The sequence below is a fragment of the Pleurodeles waltl genome, chromosome 2_1 (genome assembly GCF_031143425.1).
Source record: "Pleurodeles waltl isolate 20211129_DDA chromosome 2_1, aPleWal1.hap1.20221129, whole genome shotgun sequence".
Lineage (NCBI taxonomy): Eukaryota > Metazoa > Chordata > Amphibia > Caudata > Salamandridae > Pleurodeles > Pleurodeles waltl.
The window spans coordinates 461,597,201-461,610,348 of NC_090438.1; the positions used below are offsets into that span (position 1 = coordinate 461,597,201).

Below are 13,148 nucleotides of genomic sequence, written 5' to 3' on the forward strand. Positions count from 1 at the left end.
AAAAGAACAAGTGTTATTGCTAATTGTCTTTCACTACATTTATTCCTTCCCAATATAAGACTGTGTGGAAAAAAATAAAAGTCTATTTGAGAAATGCCCTGTAATTCACATGCTAGTACGGGGACCCCGGAATTCAGAGATGTGCAAATAACCACTGCTTCTCAACACCTTATCTTGTACCCATTTTGGAAATACAAAGGTTTCCTTGATACCTATTTTTCACTCTCTATATTTCACCAAATGAATTGCTGTATACAATGGAAACCCATTGCAGGGTGCAGCTCCTTTATTGGCTCCAGGTACACGGGGTTCTTGATTAACCTACAATCCCTATATATCCCCACAACTAGAAGAGTCCAGCAGAGGTAACAGTATATTGCTTTTAAAAATCTGACATCGCAGAGAAAAGTTAGAGTAAAAAATGGGGTAAAATGGCTGTTTTTTTCCCCCACCTAAATTTCAATATTCTTTTATTTTAGCTGTTAGTTTCTGTAGGAAAACCTTGAAAGATATACTCAAATGGCCCCTTGCTGAATTCAGAATTGTGTCTACTTTTTAGAAATGTTTAGCTGTCCATGACCCAGCATTGGTTTCACACCCATTTCTGTCACTAACTGGAAGGAGGTTGAAAGCACACAAAAAAAAAATAGGGTATGTCCCAGTAAAATGCCTAAATTGTGTTGAAAATCATGGTTTTCTGATTCAAGTCCGTCTGTTCCTGAAAGCTGGAAAGATGGCGATTTTAGCACTGCAAACCACTGGTTGATGCCATTTACAGGAAAAAAAAAAAACACACACACCACAAGCTTTCTTCAGCAGCCCTTTTTCCCCATTTATTTTTAAGAAAAAAACTAAATGTTAGCTGTATTTTGGCTAATTTCTTGGTCTGCTCCGGGGTAACACCCAAACTCTGGGTACCGCTAGAATACTTAGGATGTTGAAAAAAAAAAAAAAAAAAAAGGAGTTGCAAATTTAACATGGATAGCTTAGGTGGACAAACCGTTACGAAGGCCTAAGCGCAAACTGCTCCAAATAACCAAAAAAAGGCCTGGCAGCGAAGGGCTAAAAGCATTTGTATGTGACTTTGCAAAGACGAAATCTGGGGCCAAAATCTGAAGAATAATCATCTGACCAAATTAAACTGTTTAACTTTGAGTTATCCGCATTTTGACCTCCAACCACATACTTTGAGAACATTCCTCCAGAAATTAGGCACTTTTTCTCATTCCCTTGCTAATGAGAACTGTGCATGAGGTGGTTACTCGTGCAAATTTTTTAAAAAATGGTTTGCAATGTTGCCAGCACTCCTCTCAATTCTCTTCCCAATCCCCAGGACTACTCCATGGTTTATAATACATTTCTCCAGTACCCCCATACTTTTAGATAATGGTATTATAGAGCAGCATTTATATCCCATTTACTATTGCTATGTGGGGCGCTGAAGCTCTTGCACACATGAGAAGTATGGCACACCATGTATGACGTGTGGTTAGAAGGCTGTTTTTCAATCCTGTGGGGGAAGTTTTTCTATGACGATCAAGGTACGGTTATCGTGTTATGGGACGAAGCGATTAGCAGTGTGTCGTATGATGATGTGTAAGAGCTAGATGCAGTTTTATAGTTTTTAGTATGTTGTTAGCTCTGAGCAGCTCTACAGGTCCCTTTATTGTATTTCATATTCTATAGTCTACTTAGCTAGTTAATGCATGGGTTGTTAAATCTGAGAATGTGTACAGTTGTGGTACACAGCTAGCATAGTTTGAGTAAGAGCGAAGAAATGAGATCAGTCAGGGTGGGCATTTTTATTATCATCCTGGATCTGAATGTCTTTGCAAGATGTAAAGTAGCAGTCAGAATGTATGGGTATTTTGGACCTGCACTGGACTACATTAGTTATTCAAATTGTCTAGCAATGTGTGACAGCTCTTTTCAGTTACTCCAAGTCGTTTCATTTGGTGATGGCTGGTGCTGGTGATGGTGATGGACAACCTTCATAGCACATATGTGAATAAAAAATGTCCTAGGTTTCGCAACAAGAATTTTCAATTCTATTAAGGACACGGAGGCAAGGATTGTGCTTTTCTCTCTCTTTACTGTCAACACACAGCAGCCAATAGAAACACATTAAAGTAAAAACTAAATTTCATTTGGTCACAGAGCCTCGATATGAACCCCCCCCCCCCAAATCAGGGCCAGCCATCCCTTATATATCACACAATCATTAAAGTCTGTCCTCTTTCTTTGCACGACTATGCCAAGAATATAATAATGAACAAATTGCGAAGAACGCAGAAATCCCAAACCAAACAATGTCTTCCCAATAAGGAAGCTGGAACATTGCACAACCGGTGCCCAGGAATCGATTCACCCTCCTCCAGATCTAAAGATTTCCCAGACCTGTCCATCAAGTAGGTTTCTCATCTGGAAAAAGGATAATAAAGCAGTAACACCCTAAACTACTACTCCATGTCATCAAATATTGGGTGGGACAGCAAACATTTGAATCTGATATTACTGACAATACTTTGTAACATATTATAGATAATCCTTCCCTCCGAGTCCTTAATAGAATTGAAAATTCTTGTTGCAAAAGCTAGAAAATGTTTGATTCTATGTCAGGACCGGAGGCTTTGGATTATGCTAGTTTAAAGCTGAGCGATCACTTCAGAAGCCAAATCAACTATTGGTTTATGATGGAGAATTTTAAAAGTAGAATCTGATGACCAGGCAGTCGCTGTCATTATATCTTCCAACCTAGAACTGGAATTGAAAGCCTTGGAGGCCATAGCCCCACAAACAGAATGGGCCCCAAAATAGAGGCATCAATGCCTGCCTCTGGCAAAAACCATTTGACCCATCTTGCAAGAGTTGCAAAAGAAACAGGACCAAAAGTCTTTTGCAAGAAAATGTATAATTGCCCAGCCTGATCCCTTTGTAATTCTCGCGTAATATCTTCATATACCTTTAAGGAATTTACCACACATAATTTAGAGTCATCTCTAAACACCAGATAACTAATACACTTTGAGTTTGATTTTGTACGTTTAGAAATGCGAAAAGAGACTCCCGTAGGAGTAAAAACTCTACCTGTAATGTCCAAGGCGTTTACGTCAGAGACTCTCCAGCATGATATTAAACAAAGTAATATGGTCAATTTTGCTGACAATTGTTTCCTTGAAAGACCTTCACTGGCCGGCCAAGCTACCAAAAATTTCAAAATTATATTGACATTCCAAAGACATGAATATTTTGATAGAGGAGGTCAAAGCATACAAACACCACGCAGTAATTTGCAGACTAATTAATGTTCACCCACAGGTTTACCATCAATGCGAGGGTGTTTAGCTGAAATAGCTGACCTAAAATTATTCACCGTTCTGTATGCTAAACCCTGTGCCGCTACAGGAGACAAAAAAAAATTGCCATCATCTGCACTGAGGTCCCCAAGGGATCCACACCCCTCTGACCACACCAACCCAACCATCTCTTCCAGGTATATTGTTTACGTATACTAGGTCTAGTGTCTTCTGAAATTCCTGTGCCCTGAGATGAACCCCTGATATCCTCCAAGTGATGAGCAACAACTGCTCCCCCAGAATCAGAGGATGTGGACTCCCCATTGGGTCCAAAAAGAGATCCTCTAAAGGGAGGATTCGAACTTGAGCAGCACAACATAGCATCAACGCCACCTGAAACCACGACTGAGCTTACCGGCACGGGGTTATCAGAACTAATTCTGCTCTCTGAAGAATTACCTGGGATAGAACTCGAATCATGGAGAACGGGGGAAAAGGCATAAGGCAATCCTCCCGTCCAAACTTGGAGAAAGGCATCCGGGCAGAGAGTACGTGTGGAAGTTGTGCATTCAGTCGGGACGCAAACAAGTCTATCGAGCACGGACCCCAAAGCTGATTTAGAAATTGAAATATTCTGGGGTGAAGACGCCAATCGCTGGCATCCTTTAGATGTCTGGAATTCCAGTCCGCCACCACATTCACTTTCCCAGGGATATATTCTGCTGTTTTGGAACTCTGATGTTCTAGACAGAAATGCCAGAAGTCCTTTGCAATTTCCACCCACATCTGAGACAGTGTTTCCCCCAACTTGTTGATGTATCTTACCGCTGAAATGTTGTCCATCTTTAGAAGGATAAAACATTTTTATTTGAAATGGGACAAAGTCCTCACTGCAAAGGAGCCAACCAGAAGTTCCAAGCAATTGATGTGCAGTTGAAGTTCCTCTGGGGACCACCTCCCCACCCAGTCTCCATATGACCACATCTAGCTTCCCATCCCCATCTGCTGGAATCTGATTCTATGATCACTTCCGGAACAGAGGCAAAATTCACCTTGCCATTCCAAGCGTCCATATGAGTCAGCCACCATTGAAGCTCCACCTGGGCTTCCTGAGAAAGAACAATCAATTCGTAATAAGTCAGACCTCTGCGAAGGTGAAGAATTTTCAACCTCAGGAGAGCTCGACAGTGTAGTGGACCTGGGAAAATGGCCTGACTGGACGATGCTAGGAGGCCCACCAATCGTGCCAGTACCCTCAAGGAAATCGAATGAGCAGACAATGCCTTCTTCAACTCTCTTCATAGTCAGTCTCTTGGTTAAAGCTAGTTTCAGTTGAGTCAAGACGGAGTCTATCTTGAAGTCCAGGAAGTCTATATTTTGCACTGGTATTAACTGGGATTTTTCCACGTTTATTATGAACCCTAGATCCCGATGAAGTCTCATTGTTCAGGAAAGATGGAGACGAGCTTGACGCTCCTCCTGAGCCACAATGAGGATGGTGTCTAAATAAACTATCAGACGTAAACCCTTTTCTCTTAGCCATTGCATCACCGGACGCATGACCTTGGTGAAGCACCGGGGGGGGGGGGGGGGGGGGGGGGCAGAAGTAAGACTGAAAGGAAGGGTGGAAAACTCGTAACTATTCTTGATCTATAAAAACTGTTTCTTGATGGGAAAAACTGACGGGGGAGGGATCTCGGATTGCTGGGGGTCTGAATAAAACTCCAGATGATAACATGTGATTGTGTTCAGTACGAAAGCATCTTGCGTAATCAAAGTCCAGACTAATATCCCCAGAAGGTGTGACTGTTACATGTTTGAGAAGAATTTTGACTGTAATATCCTCCTCTATGGGGTCCTCTAGGATTGCAGCCATGCCAGGCCCTGTCAATACCCCTTTTCGGGTCTTTTGAATATTTCTTAAGAAAAGTCACCATGTGTAAGTCCAATTCAGGGGTCTCTGCTTCTTTCCCCTCTAGAGCTGGACGTGGACACTCTAGACCGTAACGTACTACGAATGTCTTTTTCAAAACCTTTTCTGAGACAGGATCGCACAACAGAAGCCACCTCTTGACAAGAGGTCCACTCTGAGGACGTGGGATGCACTTTATTATCTGGGTCAAACCGGAGATTTTTTGTCAGAGGGGGAGAAGGATCTGAGTTTTCGGAATGGTACGTTTTGTATTTGCGCTTTTCAGAAGGCAAATTCTCTTCAGAATCTGAAACTGAAGACTCATTAGTGGAATTGCGCGCGGAATGCAAAGTTGGTTCAGCCGCTTGACTCAGGAAAGCACTATATTCGTGGTCATTTAGCAACGAATTAATGGTGTGCTCCAAATGGTCAAAATCTGACAGGCCAGGCTCATTGACCTCAACTGGGGTGGGGTTCCCAGAGCCTGCGCCACAGCCCAAAATTAAATATAGGCTGCGCAGAAGGACGTAAACCAAAGCCTTATTTACAGTCTTGCACATGAAAAATCAAGGGCCTCCACCAGGTGTTCCTCCATGTGCTGGTCCAGAATATTCCCCGTAGTATTCATCCTCATTTACACTGCAAATATGGCCCAATATAATATCATTAGAGGTCCCAGTACACACTGTGTCAGTTACATTTGGAGTGGGGAGAGAGAGGGAGGTGGGGGCCAAAATGGTCAACAGACCCTTGCCGGTAGATGGAAAAAGTGTACAGAGGAGCCCAGCACCACTTCCCCTAGAGCAACGCTCTGTCAGTGATTATTGCAGCCCCCCCACAGGAATAGGACAGGGAGCGCCGGAGCCATAAGACTTCCTTTCACTGCTGATGACACGCCCACACACTCTAAAAACACGAGTTGTGCACATGTGCGATCGCCGTGGCAGCATGAGGACTGCTCTGCCAAGGTCATGCTTCCCCTAACGCTCATCACTGGCTTCGATCAACACAGTCGGGAGGACCGTTGTTACGGCAACGCGGTGCACGCCGTCGGAATTACACAAGAAAAAGGTGCCTGAAGGCAAATCGCTGTGCCAGATAAACAAACAACAGTAACTTCAATAAGTTTAAAAAAGATATAAGATTGATAGTACCTATCTCTGCATGAAGCAGCAAAGAAAGAGAACGGACTTTAATGACTGTCTGATATATAAGGGATGGCTGGCCCTGATTTTAGGGGATGGGCGGGGGGGTCATATTGAGGCTCTGTGACTATGGGAAATGTAGTTTTTATTTTACTGTGTTCCAATTGGCTCCTGTGTGTTGACAGTAAAGTGAGAAAAGCATAATCCGAAGCCTCCGGTCCTGACATTGCATTGAATAGATATGCTACAATATGTTGATTACCTTGGAGTAATATGAATTTAGTATTAATGTGGGCCATAACAGTTATATATGGAAAAATATATCCATATGAGGTCATAAAGGACCATAAGTCAGCCCTTTTTTTTGATAACCTCCACAATGAAAGTAGTTTGCAGGCTGAGTTGTTTGCAATTTGTGGATTCTAAGCTGAGAACTGTGCTTGAGGGTGTGACTTATCTAGGCTCTATTGCCTGTCTGCAGGTGGTGCATTTATCTAGGAAACAGTGAAGGTTTCAACCATCTTCAGAGTGTATATGCTCCTGGGTGCTTCTCATGTTGGCTGGTAGCGAGTGCTACAGCTTCGCAGCTTGTACTGAGAACGCAGTGTCTGCTACGGATTGTTTAAGTTAAGGTGGTACAATGATAAGTAGAGAAAGCCTAGAGTCCATTGTTCAGTTTGGATGTATTGCTTGAATTTATATTTTAGGTATAGTGGCCCTTTTCCTTGGGAGATAATAATGGGAAAATGTCAATCCAGAATCGCCAACATGGACCTCCTTATTAAAAACCTTGACTTCCCTAGCAACGCTAATGAATTAAGAGTTTCTGTGCTTCAAAGCAAAAGTCAGGTGCTTTACACCGGTGGTTACTGGATAACTTTGGGCATATCATCAAGAGTATTTACCTTAAAAAACAAGCAACCGATCCATATCAAGTTCAACAGTCTTGCAATCCATACCACACACCAAGCGCAATGCTGATGACCTCACCCGCACAGAAGCAAGTACAAGTGCTGCAAATCACCTCACGATGAGAGTACATATCACATTGCCTTTAATACTTGGATAGTGAAGACTGAGAATGTATCATTAATTGCTATTAATTTTCGCTCATCTTATTTGGCGCCCTTAGCTACTGCACAGAACAGCTCATACCCAACCCTGCTAAGTGCCCAGGTGAGCCAAACAACCGCTGTAGCTGATAGAAATAATTTCCGATGTTAGCACCCGGCTGGCCTGGGGTGGGCTAAAGGGAAGACTATTGAGAGAGCGTAGCTTATATAATCAATATTAACATGAAATGATTATGAACTAATGTATAATAATGCTGCACAGAAAATGTATTAATATGTTTTGCCAAACGCGTGCTTGAAATGTGCCCACGGGGAGTGCCCGCCAATATATACGGGGACTAATGAAACTGACTAATAATTATGAAAGGTTATATTAAAATGTGATTTTGTACTAATAATGAAAGGTTATATGTTAGAGTTCTGTTAATAAATCATTAGGCCTTAGCACGAGTCGGGCCTAGCTGCCCGGTTTCATATTAAATGTGTTTTTCTAACATGCAGTGTGCTGACTTGCTGAAGGACATGAACTCTTGTTTTTCCAAAGCTAGAAGATGAATGTAACTGTAGTAGATCCGTTCTCATGAAATTCGACTTGCTTAGTGTAACATTCTTGCTGAATGCAACAGTGTAGGCTACTGGCAGGTACAAGGTCACCTGAACTGGTACAGACAATGGAGCCACTGACTGAAGATGTGCAAAGGACCACAAGAGTATGAAATCATACCGGACATTCCAGCCGCTAAAGATGTCAATCATAAGGACCAATAAAATACGTGAGAACTGTTGTGGGGGGACAAATTTGATGAGATAATTTAAACTCTATTGGAGGGCGATAGTGGGGTGCAACCCCTCATACAACCAAATTTTAGGGGAATGTACAACGAAAATGGGATAAAAACCGTTGACACAAGGAAGAGAATTAGAATAGGAGACTAGGAGATAGAGGAGGGGGAGATGCTGATGCGATTTGCTATGACCCAGACACTTTGTCACTCTGCATAGAGACTTTGCTGTTTGGTTCTTAAAACCATTCTTGCCTTATATTGCCCGTTTACACTTCACCTCCTTATGAGGGAAGTGCCCCTTTACCCGACTTGCTGAATTCCTGGCTGATGGCGAATCAACTGATGTCCTGAGGACGAAGACTGAACCTGAGTGCTGACCTAATACGGAGGGTAACCATATGACAATGATATTGTGATTGTCTGTTTGCTTTTCCTTTCTAGGTACCAACTGTTTCTTCTGACAGAGACCATAGCTAGATGTTTTCTAAATTGGTGTTACCAAATTGTTTTGCACGAAGCCCAACATGCCAATGCTAATTCGATGTTAGTTAAGGGGTTCACTAAACAGACGCAAATAGACAAATGACTGAATCTATGCTTTGTTGAATAACGTGATAATAATACTCTGCTAAGGATAATCTATGTTGACGCCGTGCTATGTTCTAATATTCGTGATTCTTGCTTTGATGAAACCTTATCAGAATTGTCATATTGTGACTATGCTAATGTGTTTCTTGGTTTTGAGATTAATAAACTTGTTAGTAGAATTGTAACCAATAGGGAATAAATATCGCAAAACTCATACTAAACTGATGTGGTTATTCATGACTGCAAGGTCATGGTGGTTTCTGAGTCTTATTAATGTCTTTGACTAAATTGAATTGTCTTATTCTGGTAAATATTGATGACGTTATTGACATATTGATTGACATGCTGATTAGTTATCTTGTCCTAAGGTGTCTTCAATCAGGGTCAAAAGATTCATTGGCCTAAAACGACCCCCAAAGTGAGTAAATTAGTCATAAAGGGACGTGTTAACAATATAATGCCCAGTCCTCTATGACCCAGAGCGATCAAGCGTTCATTAACCTTTACTCCAGCTCACTAATAAAAATGTACAATCAACCGATCTAATGAAATTTCTGCATCAAATATACAGTACTCCATTTAAGCCTGTTTAATATAAATTGTTGACAGACGCAATTTTATGTGTTGGCATGTGCCTAATGCTGATTTTTATACATCTAGCACAATGATTTGTAGATATTGGTGCAAAGGGTTCAAACAAATATATGTCATGACCAAGGTTAATGTAAAACCATCACCTATGCTGGCACCTCTCGGGGTGTACTCTTTACATTCTATAGTGTGGGAGATGCTTCATCTCCGCAGGTCTGTTGCAGGAAAAGAGGAGGATGGCTGCATCTGGGAGGAACAACCTTGCCCCCCCTTAAAACATGGCTTTCCGATGTGTTCTACTGTAACAAACAACTTGAGATTAGCATTCCAACTTCCCCTAGCGATATTATGTATACATACACACACACACAAAAGTCAACTTTCTCGATTAATTGTATGAACTTGGGAGGGGGGCAATCTTTGACACTTCTCATCTCCTCGTATTCAGTAAGGAACCTATGATCAGATCGTGTTAAAATATGTTAAATAAGTAATACTACCCACATTTATCTTTTCTTGCCGTACAATTAAGTCAACCATGTCTCCTGTCGCATACTCCTAGTGGCCCTGCTCATATTAAAAAAACACACCAAAATTCCAAAATTAAGGTCTGAAAAGAGGGACTTGAACTGCAGTACGCTACACAGTGAGTACTTCTCTTGAAAAGGCCAACTGAGTAGAACAGAACCCCTTCAAATCGATATGAAACATAAATATGCGTTGTTCCAGGAAGTGTTTGTAGGGTACATAAACAGATGTTCGACCAAACCGCATACTCAGTCTCATCAGCATGCAGTCTATGTATTACCTGAATGCACATTGTCATACTACTTCTACCAACATGCTGATAAATGAAAGATCGCCCTTAAAAGCCATAACAAAGAAAATAAATGACATGACAGATGTTAATACTACCCAATGTAATGGCACTTCTGTGAATTTTTGGACTACCTCCAGTTCCTCGCCTTCCAGTGCTTTGACACAACCTCCCTCTGCGCCACCACTGCCTCCCTTCTGCCCCGCAGAACCACCCATCGCGCCCCATGCCTCTCGCTCCACTAAGACCTCCAGGACCACATGTAGCATGACCCCCTCCTCTCCGGTGCTTGTGTAGCCTTTCAGTGGTTCTTACTTGTCCTTCTCGGTACCGAAGATGGACGCAAAATACTCCGCTATCTTCCAATTCCTGCTCCGAACAGCTGCCGAAAACACAGGCACTTCCGGACCCTTGTGGCCGTCACAAAAGCGACCATACATCACTGTTGCCCATCCTCCCCTCCCTAGTTTTAGTGTGCGCGCATTGTATTCTGGGTATGACGCTTTACGCCCTTTGGTTAAAGGTTTTAGTATACCAACGTCATAAGTAACTACAAGTTACGGTACGGTATGACGCTTTACGCCCTTTGGTTAAAGGTTTTAGTATACCAACGTCATAAGTAACTACAAGTTACGGTACGGAATGCATTAGTTTGAATACGATACTTTGTAAACTGCCTTACTCCTGGCACCTGCAGTTAAGCAAAAGGGCTATCATAATTTTTTCAGTTCTTCAATTGTTTTGTATTATCTATAAGACAAAACTCACATCTTGGTGCTGCCGTAATTAAAACACGCATTGTGTGAGAAATAAGCAGAATGACCAGTAACCCCTTTTCGTCGCCAGTTAACGTTTAAGTTATTCTAACCCCTCAGTAAGATAGGTCTAACCCGCTGGTGTAGCGTCACGATGCGCGCCCCACGTCTACCCGGAAGGGACTTGTGTTTGTGCGCGTGCGCAGTAAGAAGACGCCGCTGGAGGCAGGAAGGGATCATCTAATGGTGAGTGGGATCTGATAGAAGCCCCTCCATCCCGGCTTGGTTCTCTCTGGTGGTGCGTCTGCCGTTGTACTATAATGTCATCTCCCTGAGTGTACCCAGAACTGGCCATCTTTTACTGAACCACCTAAATTTGACCCAGACTCGAGCCAAACCCTCATCACGCCCACACTGCGCATAGCAACCCAGGCGCTTCCTGTCTTTGGTCTGATTGTGCACTCGTGTCGTTGTTTTCTGAGCAGACTACCTACGGCTTATCTGGAAAATAGAATCAACTTTGCTTTTTAAATCACTGCAGGGCTCGAAAAATCATACAAATTTTACTAGAGCTGCAGGTCGGGTAACTTAAATAATCTACTCGACCTAACAGTAATGTACCTCACCTGTAAAAGGGTCTCAAATTGTGTGAGCCTAGGCAAATAGTTTACAGAGTCGCCTTTTTCTTAATTCTTACGTAGGATTACACCTTAAAATATGTGAGCTCAGCATTTCTGCAGTACAAAAAAACTTCTTTTGTCTAAGTAGACTAAAGTTAGCAGCATGCATCACAAGAATCTAGCCTAAATACCCAGGAGGTCTAGCCCAAATAACCTAGGACTTCTTTTAGTTGACTAACCACATTGCCATCAGGGCAGGAGTGTTTCAACACTCAATTTTAGTAAATATATTACTAAACGAAGATGTGGTAACATCTTGTTCTCTACACACAGTAACTTTCCAAGAAATGTCCAAAAACTCTCCCCTAACTTGCAGCTTTACTGATAAAACTAGATAGTGTATTAACAATCTGTGAAAATTGGGTTTCAGAAAACATATCTTTTATCAACATGTAAAGTATTCTGATTTGTTTTTGCCCTGTTAAAATATTTTTTCATCACACAGAAATATAAACTATTTTCACAACTACTGAAATCTATTTTGAAATGTTTGCACAGTTAACTTAGTCATTTACATGTGTGTTAGGAAAAACCTGACACACTATATCCTTTTATTTTTTTTCTAAGCAGCACGTCACACAGTTCACCTTACAAAGTCCTGGAACTCTGCAGTCAGAAGTAAAATTAATTGTAAGAAAAACTGACTTTTGACCTCTCTCTGTGAACACAGACCAAATGTGACATAAGTACAAGATTTAAAGGCAACTTTTATTTCCCCTCAACTTTTCAACTGAACAGAACACCTGTTCATTATTGACTCACCAGAAGGGACGAGTAAGTATTAAAAATAGTTCGATCTGATCAAATGAGACTCGCCAATGCGAGTGGATTTTTTCAAGCCCTCACTGAATCGTTGTTCCAATTAGGTTAAAGCTATGCAAGCATCCGAGTTAGTTTGGGACAGTGCCAAATATTGCTTGTAAAACCCCCTTTTGCTGGACCTGTGAAAATTCTCTAATCCCTTTTCCCAGAGGGATTCTTACTTGAAAGACGAGCAGAGCCAGACTGTAGAAGCACCCCCCAACCCCACCCCTTGGACTTATAAAAGTAGCATATCACATCTACCAATATAATACAGTTTCACCTCAAGCTTAAAGACAAACCAGATGAGACTTGTCATACTGCCTCTCTTAGGTGTATCAGTGGATGCAGAAATTCCACTCCTGGAAATGCCAATGTAGCCCTTCTCCTCTACCTGAGCCTGAGATTCTGCAAACCGACTGCCCTCACACTTGGTGGGCAAAACATAGAATCTGGGTGTGATCTTTGATGGGAGTCTTTAATTTCCCACTCTGATAAACATAGCCCCCACAGCTTAATTCCACCAACTACATCTGCTGAAAGTGTGCTGCTCTATATCTGTGAGATAACTGCCCCAGCCGGTATCGTGGACATATCACATAAAAGCTTATAGATTGGTCTCCCCGAAACATTGCTTTAAAAATGTGCAGTTCGCCTTTGGTTTGGCCAGAAATTACATTACCATTCCGCTTCAACCCTTAAATG

At 42.0% G+C, this 13,148-nt stretch overlaps 2 protein-coding genes across 5 annotated transcripts in view; one reads left to right on the top strand and one right to left on the bottom strand.

Annotated features, from left to right (window-relative positions):
• TAF7L (TATA-box binding protein associated factor 7 like) overlaps positions 1-11,116 on the bottom strand; it is a 238,510-nt gene extending 227,394 nt beyond the window's left edge. The window contains exon 1 of one of the 3 annotated variants that reach the window (XM_069213409.1): positions 11,098-11,116. The gene's annotated coding sequence lies outside the window, so the exon portion shown is untranslated. Of the gene's footprint in view, positions 1-10,522; positions 10,891-10,975 lie in introns of those variants that run through there. The other 2 variants (XM_069213399.1, XM_069213392.1) reach the window with 2 other exon arrangements.
• Positions 11,108-13,148, top strand: part of LOC138265580 (magnesium transporter NIPA2-like) — a 56,753-nt gene continuing 54,712 nt past the window's right edge. Inside the window, exon 1 of one of the 2 annotated variants that reach the window (XM_069213422.1) lies at positions 11,108-11,208. The gene's annotated coding sequence lies outside the window, so the exon portion shown is untranslated. The other variant, XM_069213433.1, reaches the window with a different exon arrangement.